Source organism: Falco biarmicus, chromosome 2 (genome assembly GCF_023638135.1).
Source record: "Falco biarmicus isolate bFalBia1 chromosome 2, bFalBia1.pri, whole genome shotgun sequence".
Classification (NCBI taxonomy): domain Eukaryota; kingdom Metazoa; phylum Chordata; class Aves; order Falconiformes; family Falconidae; genus Falco; species Falco biarmicus.
In genome coordinates, this window is record NC_079289.1 from 110935977 (window position 1) to 110949698 (window position 13722).

A 13722-nucleotide genomic window follows, 5' to 3' on the forward strand; every position below is an offset into this window, starting at 1 on the left:
TTTATGCCATTGTTTCTCTGACACAGTTCTGTTTTACCATCCTGCTCCAACTAGCAGCACTCACAGAGATACCAAAAGTAATGCTACTAAAAAAAAAAAAAAAAACAACAACCACAAAAACAAAAAACAAACACATAACAACGCACAGACAGAAAAAAAAAAACCACCAAACCACAAACCAAAACACAAACATCAAAACACAGTACAAGCAATTTCAGGTCTTTATTTTCCTGTTTCTTCTCAACTAATCATCATGATGGCACTTGATTTATGGAACACCAAAGGCTAAAACATATACCTGTTCAACTCAACAATATGTATGTTTTGTGCTTGTATTAAATACTGTAACAGACATGATGGTAAGCAGCATGTTGTCTGATACCTATCCTAGAGTAATATTGACAGAATGAGTGCCAGAAAAGGTTCCAGAGTCTGAAAGCCTTCTCCCCTCTGACAAATCCCTGGACTTCTTACAGTTCCTGGCAGCCAACCCACACAGCCTGGAAAGATGAACATGAAAAACTTAGGAAACAGAATAAGGCAACAATACAACAAAGAATCTTGACTTTGTCAGAACATCTGTTGTTTTGAACACACAAGGACTGGACAGATAAAACAGTTTGGAAAACATCAAAAAGATACAAAAACCACTGCAGTTTACTGCTGTCCTCAGCACAGACTAAATGTTGTTGTTTCTATTAGACAAGCCTCATCAAGCATTTTAAGAAAACCTATCTGTGAAGGAATCTCAGCGGCATTTTTAGTTACGTATATGCTGCTGAACAAGGGTTAACAATACCAAGAGCAGCCTTTGCAACAAATGACCCACAGTAACTCGTAGAGCCAAATACCCAAAGTCCAATATGTTTCCTTTCAGTGAAGTCCACAAGTTGTAGAAGTGTGGTGTCAAAATTTGTACTTCAGTCAGTGACAGTAACATCTAAAGGACCTACACAGGTGTACCTAGAAGCTGTCTCTGACTTTACAAAATGTGAAGTTTAGTGTTATAAAACCAGGTTTACATTAGAAGTGCTTGTTAATGTATTAGCAAATGCTGCTCTCTAGCAATATCCTTTTTACTGCAAAAGTCCTTAGTGCAGATGCCATTAGACCAAGGAATTCATAACTACAAGGTTTTTTTGGGTTGGAGTGGGCACCACCACCAACCTGTATTATCAAAAGCATGCTCCTGCACCTATAAACTGTATTTACTGTACAATCACTTCTCCAACATTGTATGCTATACTGACAATGTCTTTCTGTGGACTTTCTACTTCAATACCTCTGTTTTTTGGTTTCCCTGCCAAGCAATGCAAAGATCAGCCAACCTACACCCCAGAACTGACCAAGCATTTTTGAGAAAACAGTTATAATTGAACAACTTTAACTGACAGGTACAGGATTTGCAGCAAACTATACTGATCCCGCTACGTAAAGACAAACAAGCTGTTCAAAGGCATATCTGGAAAAGAATCAGATCTTGACCGACTTGGCATTTCCTAGCTCTGCAGGGCCTGGGAGATGTTTCTGTCAAAAGTCATTATGGTCAAGGTGTTCTACAAGGACACTTAATGGACATAATTGCCACTTACAGTTACCTCCATTTTAAGTTGGAAACCACTCAAAGCCAACCATCGCTGTGGCTGAAAGCTCAGTCTGATGCCTACTTTGATGACAATACATTATTTATGATATTAGGGAAGGTGATGCCTTACATCTTGTTCTGCAGTTCAAAGCCCACATCTCAGATGAAGTTTTTGCTTCTGCTATTAAAGAAAGTGTGGGTTTTGTTTCTGTAATTGTTTCTACTATTTACTGTTAAGCAAAAACCCAAATAGCTTGGCCAAAATACACAATGGCTGATAGTCACACTCAAAGACATCAATCGTTATCTTATAATACTCAGTCCATAACTTCATGGTCCAAAAGAGATCCTATTCAGAAGGCAAAGATACTTTAATCCAGTCATTGTTATTGTGCAGTAACAACATTCCTGGTTTACTGGCTGTGCTAAAACAGTTGACATTCAAGCGCTGTTTAGGTCCAAATTTGCTAAATTTTCAAGAGAGAATAATCATTAGGTCTATTCAGGTACCTAACCTTTTAGTAAAGCTTTTCACGTCATTCTCACAATTCTCAAGTTGTAGCTGAAATACATATATCTCCATACACAAATTGACTGTGCTCTTCTTGGTTTTACCAGCTGTGGAACCTACAGACAACTTCTACCAGTTAAAGGTGTCAAGGACTAGGTTAACTTCTGTACTATGAGCACTATCTTTTCATCTGTTATCAGTCCATGGAAAAAGCAGCATACTGCTTTCTTCAGAAAAAGTGCATTTTTGAACAATCAGACCTATAGATTGAGTCTTCTGGTGCTGTTAAGAACTTTATAAGCATGAAGGAACTTGTATTTTTATCATGCAATCAAAAAAAGTTAAGATAAGCAGTTTAAGTTTAAACAATACATGCATGAAACCTGTTGAAACAAATTACACTGGAAGCCTTGCAGAAACATTGTATTTGAGGAGCTGGTGGCATTGAACAGACCCTTATCTGCTCTGTTGGGCCTCATACTTTTGGCCTGAGAAGCCTGAACGTTAGCATCAGTAGCCAGACACTGCACAGGAACCAGCTAGAGTGTCCCATGCCAGTCTGTAAGGACAAAATTTATGTGAAACTACAGTATTATCACTCTATAGATTGTCTGGTAGGTAACATCTCCAACCTCCCCCAGTTCTTGCCCTCATTCTGCAAACTTCAGCTTTTTATCCATGATCTACCTTAGGAACAGGAAAAAAATACACAATCATAAATTACTCTTTTATACACTGACTTTATAATCCAAGGCCCCTTTTCTAAAAAAAAAAAAAAAACAAAACAACAAAACCCACAACCTCATGGCAGCTAACCCTGAACTTCCGAGGAAAGCTCTGCATACACCTACCATCAAGATCATGTGGCACCTAAAACTGTGAGGGCAGGGGAGGAAGATGAAGAGGTTGTCTACAATTTTGAGGTGGTTTTATTTACATTAATTTACAATGTTTAAGTTTATTAAGATTAATAATAAATAATCAGATTTATGAAGTCATACATTTATTTTAGGATAACAAGAATTAGCTAGAAAAAGATTTTCTGTCCAGAATTTTTTGATGATACAAAGGAAACCCAAAGAAGTTTAGCAAGCAAATCTAAATGCTAACAACTGTTTAGAATTTTCTGTCTGAAAGAACCAATCGCTGTAATCACATTCAAATTACATCACAATAGCATTACTATTAAAAAATCTGTTTGCTGCTCTTTTAAAAAAAAAGACTGTTAGGAGCCTGTTTCTTTGGGGTTTTTTTCTTAAATACTTTCCAATTGTTGTAAACAGGACTAAAATAAAGCAGCAATTATTTAAAAAAAGCTTTAAAGTGTTTATAAAATTAAGCATCAAGGAACTTGCTCTTATTAGAAAACTCATATCAAATATGCCATAGACTAAGTCAATGAGTTGCATAAGCCAGTTAAACTTGCGAATGAACCTCAATGGAGGCTGTACATACACATGCTACCTAGAAAGACCTCCGAAAAAAACTCTGTGTGTATATACACTTGTGCATTAAGTACATAAAGTGCAATTAATAAAGATATTTTATGTATTTTCCCCAAAAGCTATAAAGGAAGCTGTACAGCAAAGGAGAAGCTAGATTTCACACTCAAATCAAAAACTTTTACACCACTGAAAGCTAAGATGCAACTACCTACCTTGAATTTTGCACAAAGAAACAGCTACCTAATGTTCATCAAGTGACATCATCTCCACACAGCCCAGGTACAAGCCTTTCTTTAAAAATCTTCAGGGATCCCCTCTTCTTCCCCCTGCCCCTCCCCCCCCCCCCTTCTTTTTATTGGGGATGGAGGGGGCTAAGGGGGAGGGGAAAAAACCACAACCCTTTCTGATACTGTCACCTGTATGAAAACGCTACCTTAAGGCAGCAATGCCTGTTTCAATTTGCTTTCTTCAAGAAAGGGAAAAAGCCACTTGAACAACAGTTCATAGCTAAATGCTGTTTTGCTAGTCTGCTGTCTCTCTCCCATCCCTTTGGAGTTTGCCAATGAAAACATTATTTTTCTACTGGTGCTACATGCTGAAATTAGTTCAGTATCTCACAAGTACCTGCTGTTGTTCAAAACAACTGCTAGCCAGTGGCAAGAAAGTAGCCCAGAGCTGAACAAAGAAGGAAGCACAGGGGCAAAGAGGCTAGCACCCTAACTGAAAAAAAACAGGGGCAAGCAGATATGACTATTTAGCTTCCTAAAGACCAGACAAAAGGGACAAGATAGTACAGCCATCATACTACTTGCAAGATGAAAAATTCAAAATTATTGCTACACTGGTTATTTTTTTAAGCTATATTTTTCTAAACCACTTCCTCTTCAAGTGAGAATGAAAAATTTACAGAACACATCTGATCCCTACTGAAAGAAAGGGAAATGAAACACCTTTCCCAACTGACTATGCTTCACTGGAAAACTTCATATACATGTTCATAGAGTCCATGCCACTGGTAATATGACAGTACTGGACACATACTATTTACTCCATCTATTGAACTTGAAAGATAAGATAATCCATGAGCTTTCCAAAGATCAAGTAAAAGTTTGGGAGTACATGGCAACTGAGAGAGAGGATGCTTGTTCAGACAGTAGATTTGAGTCACCTGGCTCATTCAGCATGCCAGTTTTACCCTGTTCTCCACTACTTTAACATTTTCATAAAAAAAAACAACAACAAAAAAAAAAAGATGCAGTCTAAACAGACCCTGAAGTTGTAAAGCATGTCTTTTTTTTTTTTTTTTTTTCAGCTATGTTCCCTCCTTTCTTCCAAAGCCAGGGTTTTCCCCCATTTCTCTCATATTTTTTCTAGGGACAGTAAGGCAGTGGAGGGTGGCAACTGCAGAAGGGTGGGACTAAGATGATGTAACATCAGATGGTAAGTCCAAGCAAAATACGAACCGAGGAAGTATCTAGGAACTGAGAAAAAAAGCTTTTATTTGCATTAAGTTCTTACCTTTATGTACAAAGTATACAGACTGTGATATTTCCATCAGTTCTTCCTAATTTTTGCTTCTCAAAAAAGGTGGATTTTAGCTTTAACCTTTGGAAAGTCCCTTCACCAGCTCCTGTCCCAACCCACTGCATCTACTATTTCACAAATGCTTCTATGTGGAGTCATTGCTACTGTTTGCGTAACAATACAAAGCTATTGTGCAAGTATTTACAACCGGCATGCTACCCAAATTTTCTCTGAAAAGTTGGCACACCAAAGCAGTATGCAGCACTTCATATTTCTATTACACTTTAACAATTTCCTAGAGGAGTGGCATTTGGCAGGAAGAACTGTTTATGTAGGACAAATTAAATCTTGCTGAAAGTGATCAAAGATTCATAATTTCAAAATGAGCTGCATAAGTCTTGGAATGGAAAGAACTAATTAACTTACGGCTTACCAACCCCTGTCAAACCAGAAACATTTATACTGTGGGTATTTACCACAGCAGGTATCAAACAATTATGTTAACAGTAAGACTTGCCTGCATAAACAGGGATGTCCAAGGGCATTTTAGACAGTGTAAAATACCCAAATTATCTGCTTAAGCCTAGCACATATAACAGAATTTAATAAACTACTTTTTTTTTTTTTTTTTTTTTTGCTGGGATAGCAGGTACAGTACAATCAGGTTGCCCCCTAAAGCTGCTAAAATGAGCTGCTGACTCCTATGTTTATGCAACGAACTCATTCTAGATGGGCTATTTCCAAACAGCTGTGGTAGTGCAGTGTGTTTTCATTTAAAACACAGAGTAACTCAGCATGATTTTAAGAGGAGTCTTTCAGATTATTCCCCCTTGGCCCTCCCACCTTTCCTCCAAAGCATCTTATCAAATGTTTATACATCCAATAGCTTAGATCTCATGATGTCATCACACTCACATGTGACCATAGGGAATACCTGGAGGCACACATCCTGCACATGCATGTACCCTGCCTATCAGTGTCACACTAGAAAAAAAGAGTGCCCTCAAAGCATAAGTCTGACTCCACACACACTGCTGGCATAGAGTTCAGCAACCATATAATGCATTGTTTTGTCAAAAAAAATCTCCACACAAACTGTAATAAAACTACCTACATCTATTTGTGATCAGCACTAGAAGTTTATTGTCCACTTGTCCCAATACAATGCCTCCTAAAGGGCCTTCTCTATCAGCTCCCTCTTGAAAAGGATGAGTGCAAATGAAGGTCAGACACTAAACATTGCCCAATAACAGCAAAATAAATCTCCTCCAGTCGCAAATCTTTGCAATGTTATTTAACTACGCTTTGAGATCAGCAAAGTCTGTCTGTGTATGTTAGCTTACCCACATTTCTATAAGCCTTTTCTTGACCAAAAAGGTAGGGGGTTGTTTGGTTTTGAGTGGGAGGAATTAAAGAAGAAACACTCATCAAATTGAAGTCCACACTCTCATGAGGTAATACTTTAGTAGGATTTCTCCACTTTTCTACTCCTACCATAAAGGACATCATCCTTACTTCAGTGTCTCATACCAGCATCACCTGGAAGTGAGAGGACCCAGAGGTCCAACCTCCCTTTAAGAACTGTGGAACACACAAATGGAGACAAATCACTTAATGAACACAAGACTAGTTCAAGTAACCAGGGCTGAAACTCACATTTTCTATGCCATGAACTATACACTTAGAAGTTAATTTTGTGTGACCCAGCATCACTCAATTCCTTTTGCAGATCTAGGCTACTTGTTTCTTTTAACTTAGCATAACCTTTTAGCAGTGGTACCCCTACATTGCAGAGAGTAGGTCCACCCTTACTGGAATGTCATGCCCCACTGAAATTATTTTCTCTCCCTATCACTAAGCTCAAGGGTGGACATGCTAGCACAAAGCCAGGCAACACAAAAAAACAGAACAGCAAGGATATGAAGGAACCACAATCATATTATGCCTGGGCAACAGCTCCAAAGAAAAAAGGAGGGCGTCAAATAGAAAGCATTAGAGCTACCACTACCTTCAAGTAATATCAGTCAACAGAATCAGAGCTGCATGATTAAAGAAACTGTCAGTAAGGCTTGGTTTTGGTTTTGAGTTTTGGTGGTTCTGTTTGGGGTGGTTTTTTGTTTTTTGTTTTGGTTTTTTTTTTTTTTTTTTTTTGGGGGGGGGTTATAAGTATACCAAGAGATAGGTTAAAGTAAATGTAGCATTAGAAATATCCAGATTAACAGAACAGTTTCAAGATGTTCACATAAGTGAACTGCTTTGCCTGGGTCATTAGACAGATCTTCAGATATCTACTCCAAGAGCTCAAGGGCCTACACTAGAATTGAATCACAACAGCTGCCCAGGTAACGCTCATTGGTAAGGTGCTTCCAACAGCAACATGAGGCAAAACAGACTGTTCTGTGCAGCTTGGAGGCCTGTTCTTCACAGCACAGCCAGGAATCGCCACTAATAACCGGCCTTCAACGTGTTAACATGAGGTGCTCTAAGAATGTCAAATAAATTGTCAGGTACTTGGGGAAGAAGCAACCATACTATAGCTAAAACCTTTTTCTTTTTTGCAGAATAATGTTTTCTTCCAGAGGAAAACTCATATTTTAAACATTTTAAATACAAAAATTTGATCTTGTCGCACTTGACACACTGCCTTAAGACATTATATTCTTTTTAAGTTAATGAAGCAGAGTTTCAGAACTACAAAGTAAACTGAAGCATGAATGAGAGGTTTTAGATCTCTGACACTGCACAAGTGAAAAGGAGCTTCTTTTGTAGAAGCCAGAAGATGAAGGAGCAGCTACAATTAGAAGGCATAGTGGGAGTTAATAGAAGGTAACAGGGAGACTGAGAGGCAAGAGTAGTGTGTATACATAAATAGTGAAACTGAACAGGGGAAGAAAAGCATCTTCATGCAATAGGATGCTGACTTAAGACAATCCTCCACAACAAGAACACCTTCTTTACAGCTTAGAAGTATTAAAGAAACACACACAATTACTTGAATTTAAAGTATGCAGCAAGACAAGGCTTTTCCTCACTATTATAGTGAGACAGTAATTAGATTCCTGGTCACATAATCTATTTTTTAAAAATTCTGGGCAAATTCTCAGAGCCCATTCAACATTCTCAGACATGCTAACACTGTGTAATAGAGCTGAGGGGGCCTCCACTCAGCTTTTCAAAGAGTACTTAGCATGAATACATACAGAGGCAACTGCCTGGCTAACAAAAAGCAATTACCTGCATCCTAATACTTCCCTGCCTTTTTGTAAAGCTAGCAGCTATTAAGACAATTGCCAACTTGAATCTTTCAATGAGGACTATGACCAGATACACATATACTACATGCACACTGTCCTATGTAACTACTTCCTCACAGACTTAAAGTTATCAGTGATGCAGTCAGCTGTGCTTGTCAGGGTTACTAATCCCAATGCACAAGAGCACACCAGACAACTATAATGCAGAAGCATATATCCCATTAAACTGATAGGTATTGGTTTCTATAGGGCTCTTAAAATCATTCTGAGTAGTCCAGCAGAAGTCAATGCCATCAAAAAAAAAAAAAAAAAAGGAAAAAAAAGAAAAATACAGCAGTGTATGACATTGTTTTTCGTGAACATTCAGTTTCACATGCCCAATACAGCAGCCTGTATGAGGCAGAAAAGGAAAATCCCGTTTTTCTACGTTAGAATCATGGCTCCCTACACAGATGACACACAGTAGTTGTGTTAATTCTGTGACAGATCTTACTCCAGCCTTTCCCACTTCCTGTCATCATCTAAAACTGGGATTCCACCTGGGTCACTCTTCAACTTTCATTCCCAAACTTGCCAGACCCCAATAGCTGCCTTCCTACTTAGTCTTACTGAACCCAACTCAACACCTTTTCATTTTCAATACCTCAGTCAAGTACCCACAACTGTGCACCTCTTAAAATAAGAAGAGGGGGAAAAAAAAAAAAAGCAGAACCATCAAAAAGCAAAAAGCTGCAGTAATGTGGTATTACGTAGACACGAACAGAAAAATGGCAAGTACTTCCCTTTTGTAAGAGTGGAGGGGTCTAAGAACACTACCAGGAACCTATGAAATAACTGACAGACATCTTTTTAATTGATCTAGCTACAAAAGCTACAGAGTAGATGTTCCTGTCTTCTCAACCAAAAACTCACCAAAACTTCAGAAGAAATGGGACATCCTCTCTCTCCCTCAACCCATACCGACAACCAAGAACTATGGCCAGTATTCTGCCTAGCTGAACAAATCAGTGTCCTGTTTGAAGGTTTAATCAAGATAAAGACTGAAGCTGTGCACTGGTACATTTTCACCTATTTACTCTATAAATTGAACGGGTAAAAAAGAAAAGCTTTCACTGAGTATTGTGTAGTCAGTACATTACAGAGGCAGTTGCAGAGGCTGGTAAAATATAATAAGCCACGCATGTTGTTATAGCAGAAAATTCTAATGGGCAGCACTTTCTAACACCAGTTTGTAACTCCATAAAATGCAATTACACCGCAGGCATTAATGGTTTTAATTGAACCAATTATGTTCTAAGAGGTAAAAGACTAAAAATACATACTAAATTATACAAAGTCTTTAGCCTAAATAACACTTGGGAGTTAACAAAATACTTGCGCGAAAACGTTATCACAGATGGTCAAACAGTGTAGCACAGTGATACCCTATGCAAACACTCATCACTTGTGGGTTTTTTTCTTTGTTTGTTTGAAGTAGATTCTTATTTTAAGCTCTGAATAGTGTGTGTTTGGGTCAAGGCTGAATGGTTCACTATATATACACTGGAAGGATGTAGCCCCTCACCAAAGAAAATACCACACAGACACTCAGGGTCAAATTGAGGTATTCAGAGAAAGAAAAAAAATACCAATTTCTGTTTTCCCCATGAATACCATTTGCAACAATATGCCTATGCATGACAAAGAACGGAAGAGGGAATGTGACCAGACATCTCCTTCTTCCCACTTGTCACGCATTTAACTATGGTAGTCCATACTCCATGCTTAGAACTTAACTAGGTCCTGCCATTTAATTTTAGGCATGACTTCTTTAGAGAAACACTTTGTTCCCACCAGAGCACCCATTCAGTGTTTCTCAAAGATTAAAAAAAAAAGAAAAAAAAAAAAAAACAATGGAAGAAAGTGAACTGTGTAAAGCAGGAAGCTCAAACTTCACAAGATGTTAAAGGAGACAGTCTTTGAAACCAAAAGGAAAATTTTTAGAACTTGAGGCAACATCATGATTCATTCCATCATTAATCTGGTAATTCTTAAATTGAATCACAGTAATTACACTACACTGGAGAACCCAGGCTGATGTTTAACATCCCCCTCTGGCCAAAATAAAGAAAAATAAAAGAATGTGCAAAGATCTCAGTATTAGGCATTCTGCCATGTAGACATGGTCACTGTCCCTGGGGTGAAGTGGCACAGCACAGGGTAGGAGAGGTGGGTGTGAACTTCAGCGAGGTAGGCCTGCACCTGCTCAAGGCAGAGGCAAGTAAGGACAAGCTAAAGCCTCTGTAGAAAGCCAGCTTCTTGTTCCTGGTCTGTCTTCTACTACCTCTGGCACATAAGGTAGGGTCAGAGAAAGCTGAGTTTCTGGGGACTAGAGATGAAAAAGCTAACACGAGGGGGCATGGGTTGTTGATCTCCACTTACAGTCTTAAGCTATCTAAAGAGACAGGTAATGGAGGGACAGTGCCCAGAGCAAAGAATGAGCCAGGCTCTCCTCCAAGGCACACGGCAAAAAAAGAGCAGAAGTAACAGATGAAGTTGCAGCAAGGGCAGTTATAGTATTAAAAAAGAAATTTGCACCATGATAGTAGCCAAACCAGGGAGAAACTGCCAAAGGAGGCTGTGGAAGCGCATTCTCAGAGACCTAGCACAACCCAACAAACCCCTGGGCAACTCAATCCAACACCAGAAATGGCCCTGCTTTGAGTGTGAGAATCCATCGTAATCAAGTTGACTGTGCATCCTACAAGAGTCATGTATAAACAGCCATAAAATTTTCCACTAGCAATAATCTGGCTGTACTAACACAGTGCTATGGATAAAACTGCAGCCAGGCTCAAGCTCAAAGGGTGAGTTAACAACATGCCGATGTCACTGCCAAGAACAGACCCTAAATCTTTCATTCCCCCTCCCTTTTATAGAAGAACATACCGTTACTAAGCAAGACAAAGGAAGGACTAATTTTATGTTTCTGCACAAGGCACAGTATAATGATGTCAACAGACAAATGTTTAAAAAGCTTTGTTTCTCAAGCATTCTTAATCCTCTGGTCAAAATCCCCGATTTTTATTTCTCTAGGCAATACATGGTATGATAGCTATAAGCTACAAAATTCCTATCAGTCCTTAAATATTTTCTTTAATATTAAAGGAAGGTAAAGATCACTGCACATTATTAAGAAGGAATTTAGACTACTACCGAAAAAGTACCCATACACACTGTATTTGATTAAGTTTGTTTTACTCCTTTCCCAAAGCTTCCTAATCCAAGCAAGTAAAACACTTTTGATGCTACAGGGTGCCAGGCACAACAGCTGCCTCGTGTCCCCTTCACCAGGAACACCTCAACCTTCTGAACTGACAGACCACCTGTATCTTTGTTGTTTAAACTATCCAAATGGCAAAAAATGCCACTGGACAGGCGTATCAGGAACAACGTTAGATACAGAAAACCAGCCAGTGGTATCAGAAGAGATTACTTGTTCAGCACTTGAGTGGCATCACTTCTATCCAGTTTTCCTACTCTACAAGAGTAAATGAATTGCTAATACTAAGTATGTATTAAGAATTAGTCCTTCTGCCCTGCCCATGATAAGGCCATGGCAAACAGTTGACAGCTAATACACAGGTTTGCTTAACAGCACATATTCCTGGTTCCTTCATCACAGCCTTTCCTACACTATATGTGGGATACACCTGATCCATTGGGTTACTTAATGACAGGCCCCACAAATGCATGATCAAGTTCATGCATTTACAATAATTATTACCTTTCTAGAGGCATACGAGTTTACTGCCAGTAGGATTTAAGATTAGTAGCTGCAACTTCACTCTGTACATACACTTGAAGCTCCAAAGGTAAATATATTTACATGTATTTCTGCTTCTAGACAGCTTGCCAGGTTTTTCTGCTTTGTACTTTTTCTTCAAGGATTAGTTATGCAAGTGTCATATCATTATGTAACTGTATTAATCATGGAATTGTTTAAGCTGGAAAAGACCTAAGAGCAAATCCAACCATATCCACATAGCATTCAACTCAGACTGCTTTCATTTTTAACTACCATCTCAAAAAGGGGCCAGGAAAGACACACAACAGAGGATCAGACAAGTGGACCACATTCATACAATGACCAGTTAAACACATCATGATCCTTCAGCCTAGGACAAAGATCACCTAGCTCCACACTGCTCAGGATTTCACAGACACAGTGAACAAAGTTGTGCAGGGCTGCTGACCGCCTCCTCCAGTACAAGAATTAAAAAAAAAATAAGCAAAACCCATATACTAGAGACCCCAGAGAACTGGCTCTTCACACATGCAGCAACGAGGCTGCAAAACTCCTTTCTCCTGGGCACTCCTGATGCAAGACCTCTAGACAAAAATGCACCTCAAGCTATTAAATACAGATTGAATCACAATTCATGGAAGCTAGGATGAGCACTGCATGGATACACCAACAGGTATTTCCCTATGCTTATACTCCTCCTCCTTGGCACTCTCTACCATCCACAGGATAAAAGACAGGACAGGCTTGTTGTTTGGGCGTAGAATAAGACATTCAGTTTATCACAGGTTGTCACAAAAGTTTTCCTTCAAACTACCTAACAGTATACACGGTTCCACAGTATTCTATGTTAATTAACCAGTTTGAGGTTCAGAAGCCAGGAAGGGACAAGATACAAACAGGATCATCTGAACTTCTGTGGTCAAGATGGATGAACCTCATAAGTACACAAAAGTTTTGCAAACTCACTGTGTTCAGCACAGCTGTACTATCCTCAGAAATACAAACACCATCATCCAGTACCCTCAGGGTACTCAGCCCCCTGAGCTGGAAGTCTGAGACAAGGAGCAGAATGAAGTCCCCATATTCCAGAAGGAAACAGTTAGTGGCCTGCTGCTCCACTTGGACACTCACAAGTCTACAGGACCAGATGGGATCCACACGAGGGTACCGAGGGAGCTGGTGAAGGAGCTCACCAAGCCACTCCCCATCATTTATCAACAGTCCTGGCTAACTGGGGAGGTCCCAGCAGACTGGAGGTTAGCCAATGGGAAGTGCATCTACAAGGAGGAGGATTCGGGAAACTACAGGCCTGTCAGCCTGACCTAAGTGCCAGGAAAAGTTATGGAACCGATTACCCTGAGTGCCATCATATCAGGCCCAGCCAGCATGGGTTTATGAAAGGCAAGTCCTGCTTGACAAACATGATCTCCTTCTGCAAAAAGACGACCCACCCAGTGGGCAAAGGAAAGGCTGTGGATGCTTTTCTACCTGGACTTCAGTAAAGCCTTTGACATGGTCTCCCACAACATTCTCCTGAATAAACCGTCTGCTCAGGGCTTGGATGGGTGTACTCCACACTGGGTAAAAAGCTGGCTGGATGGCCAAGTCCAAAGAGC

General features: G+C 39.5%; 1 protein-coding gene across 2 annotated transcripts in view; it reads right to left on the reverse strand.

Annotated features, from left to right (window-relative positions):
- Positions 1–13722, reverse strand: part of GBE1 (1,4-alpha-glucan branching enzyme 1) — a 167245-nt gene that overhangs the window by 150676 nt on the left and 2847 nt on the right. The gene's annotated exons all lie outside the window — the stretch shown is intronic.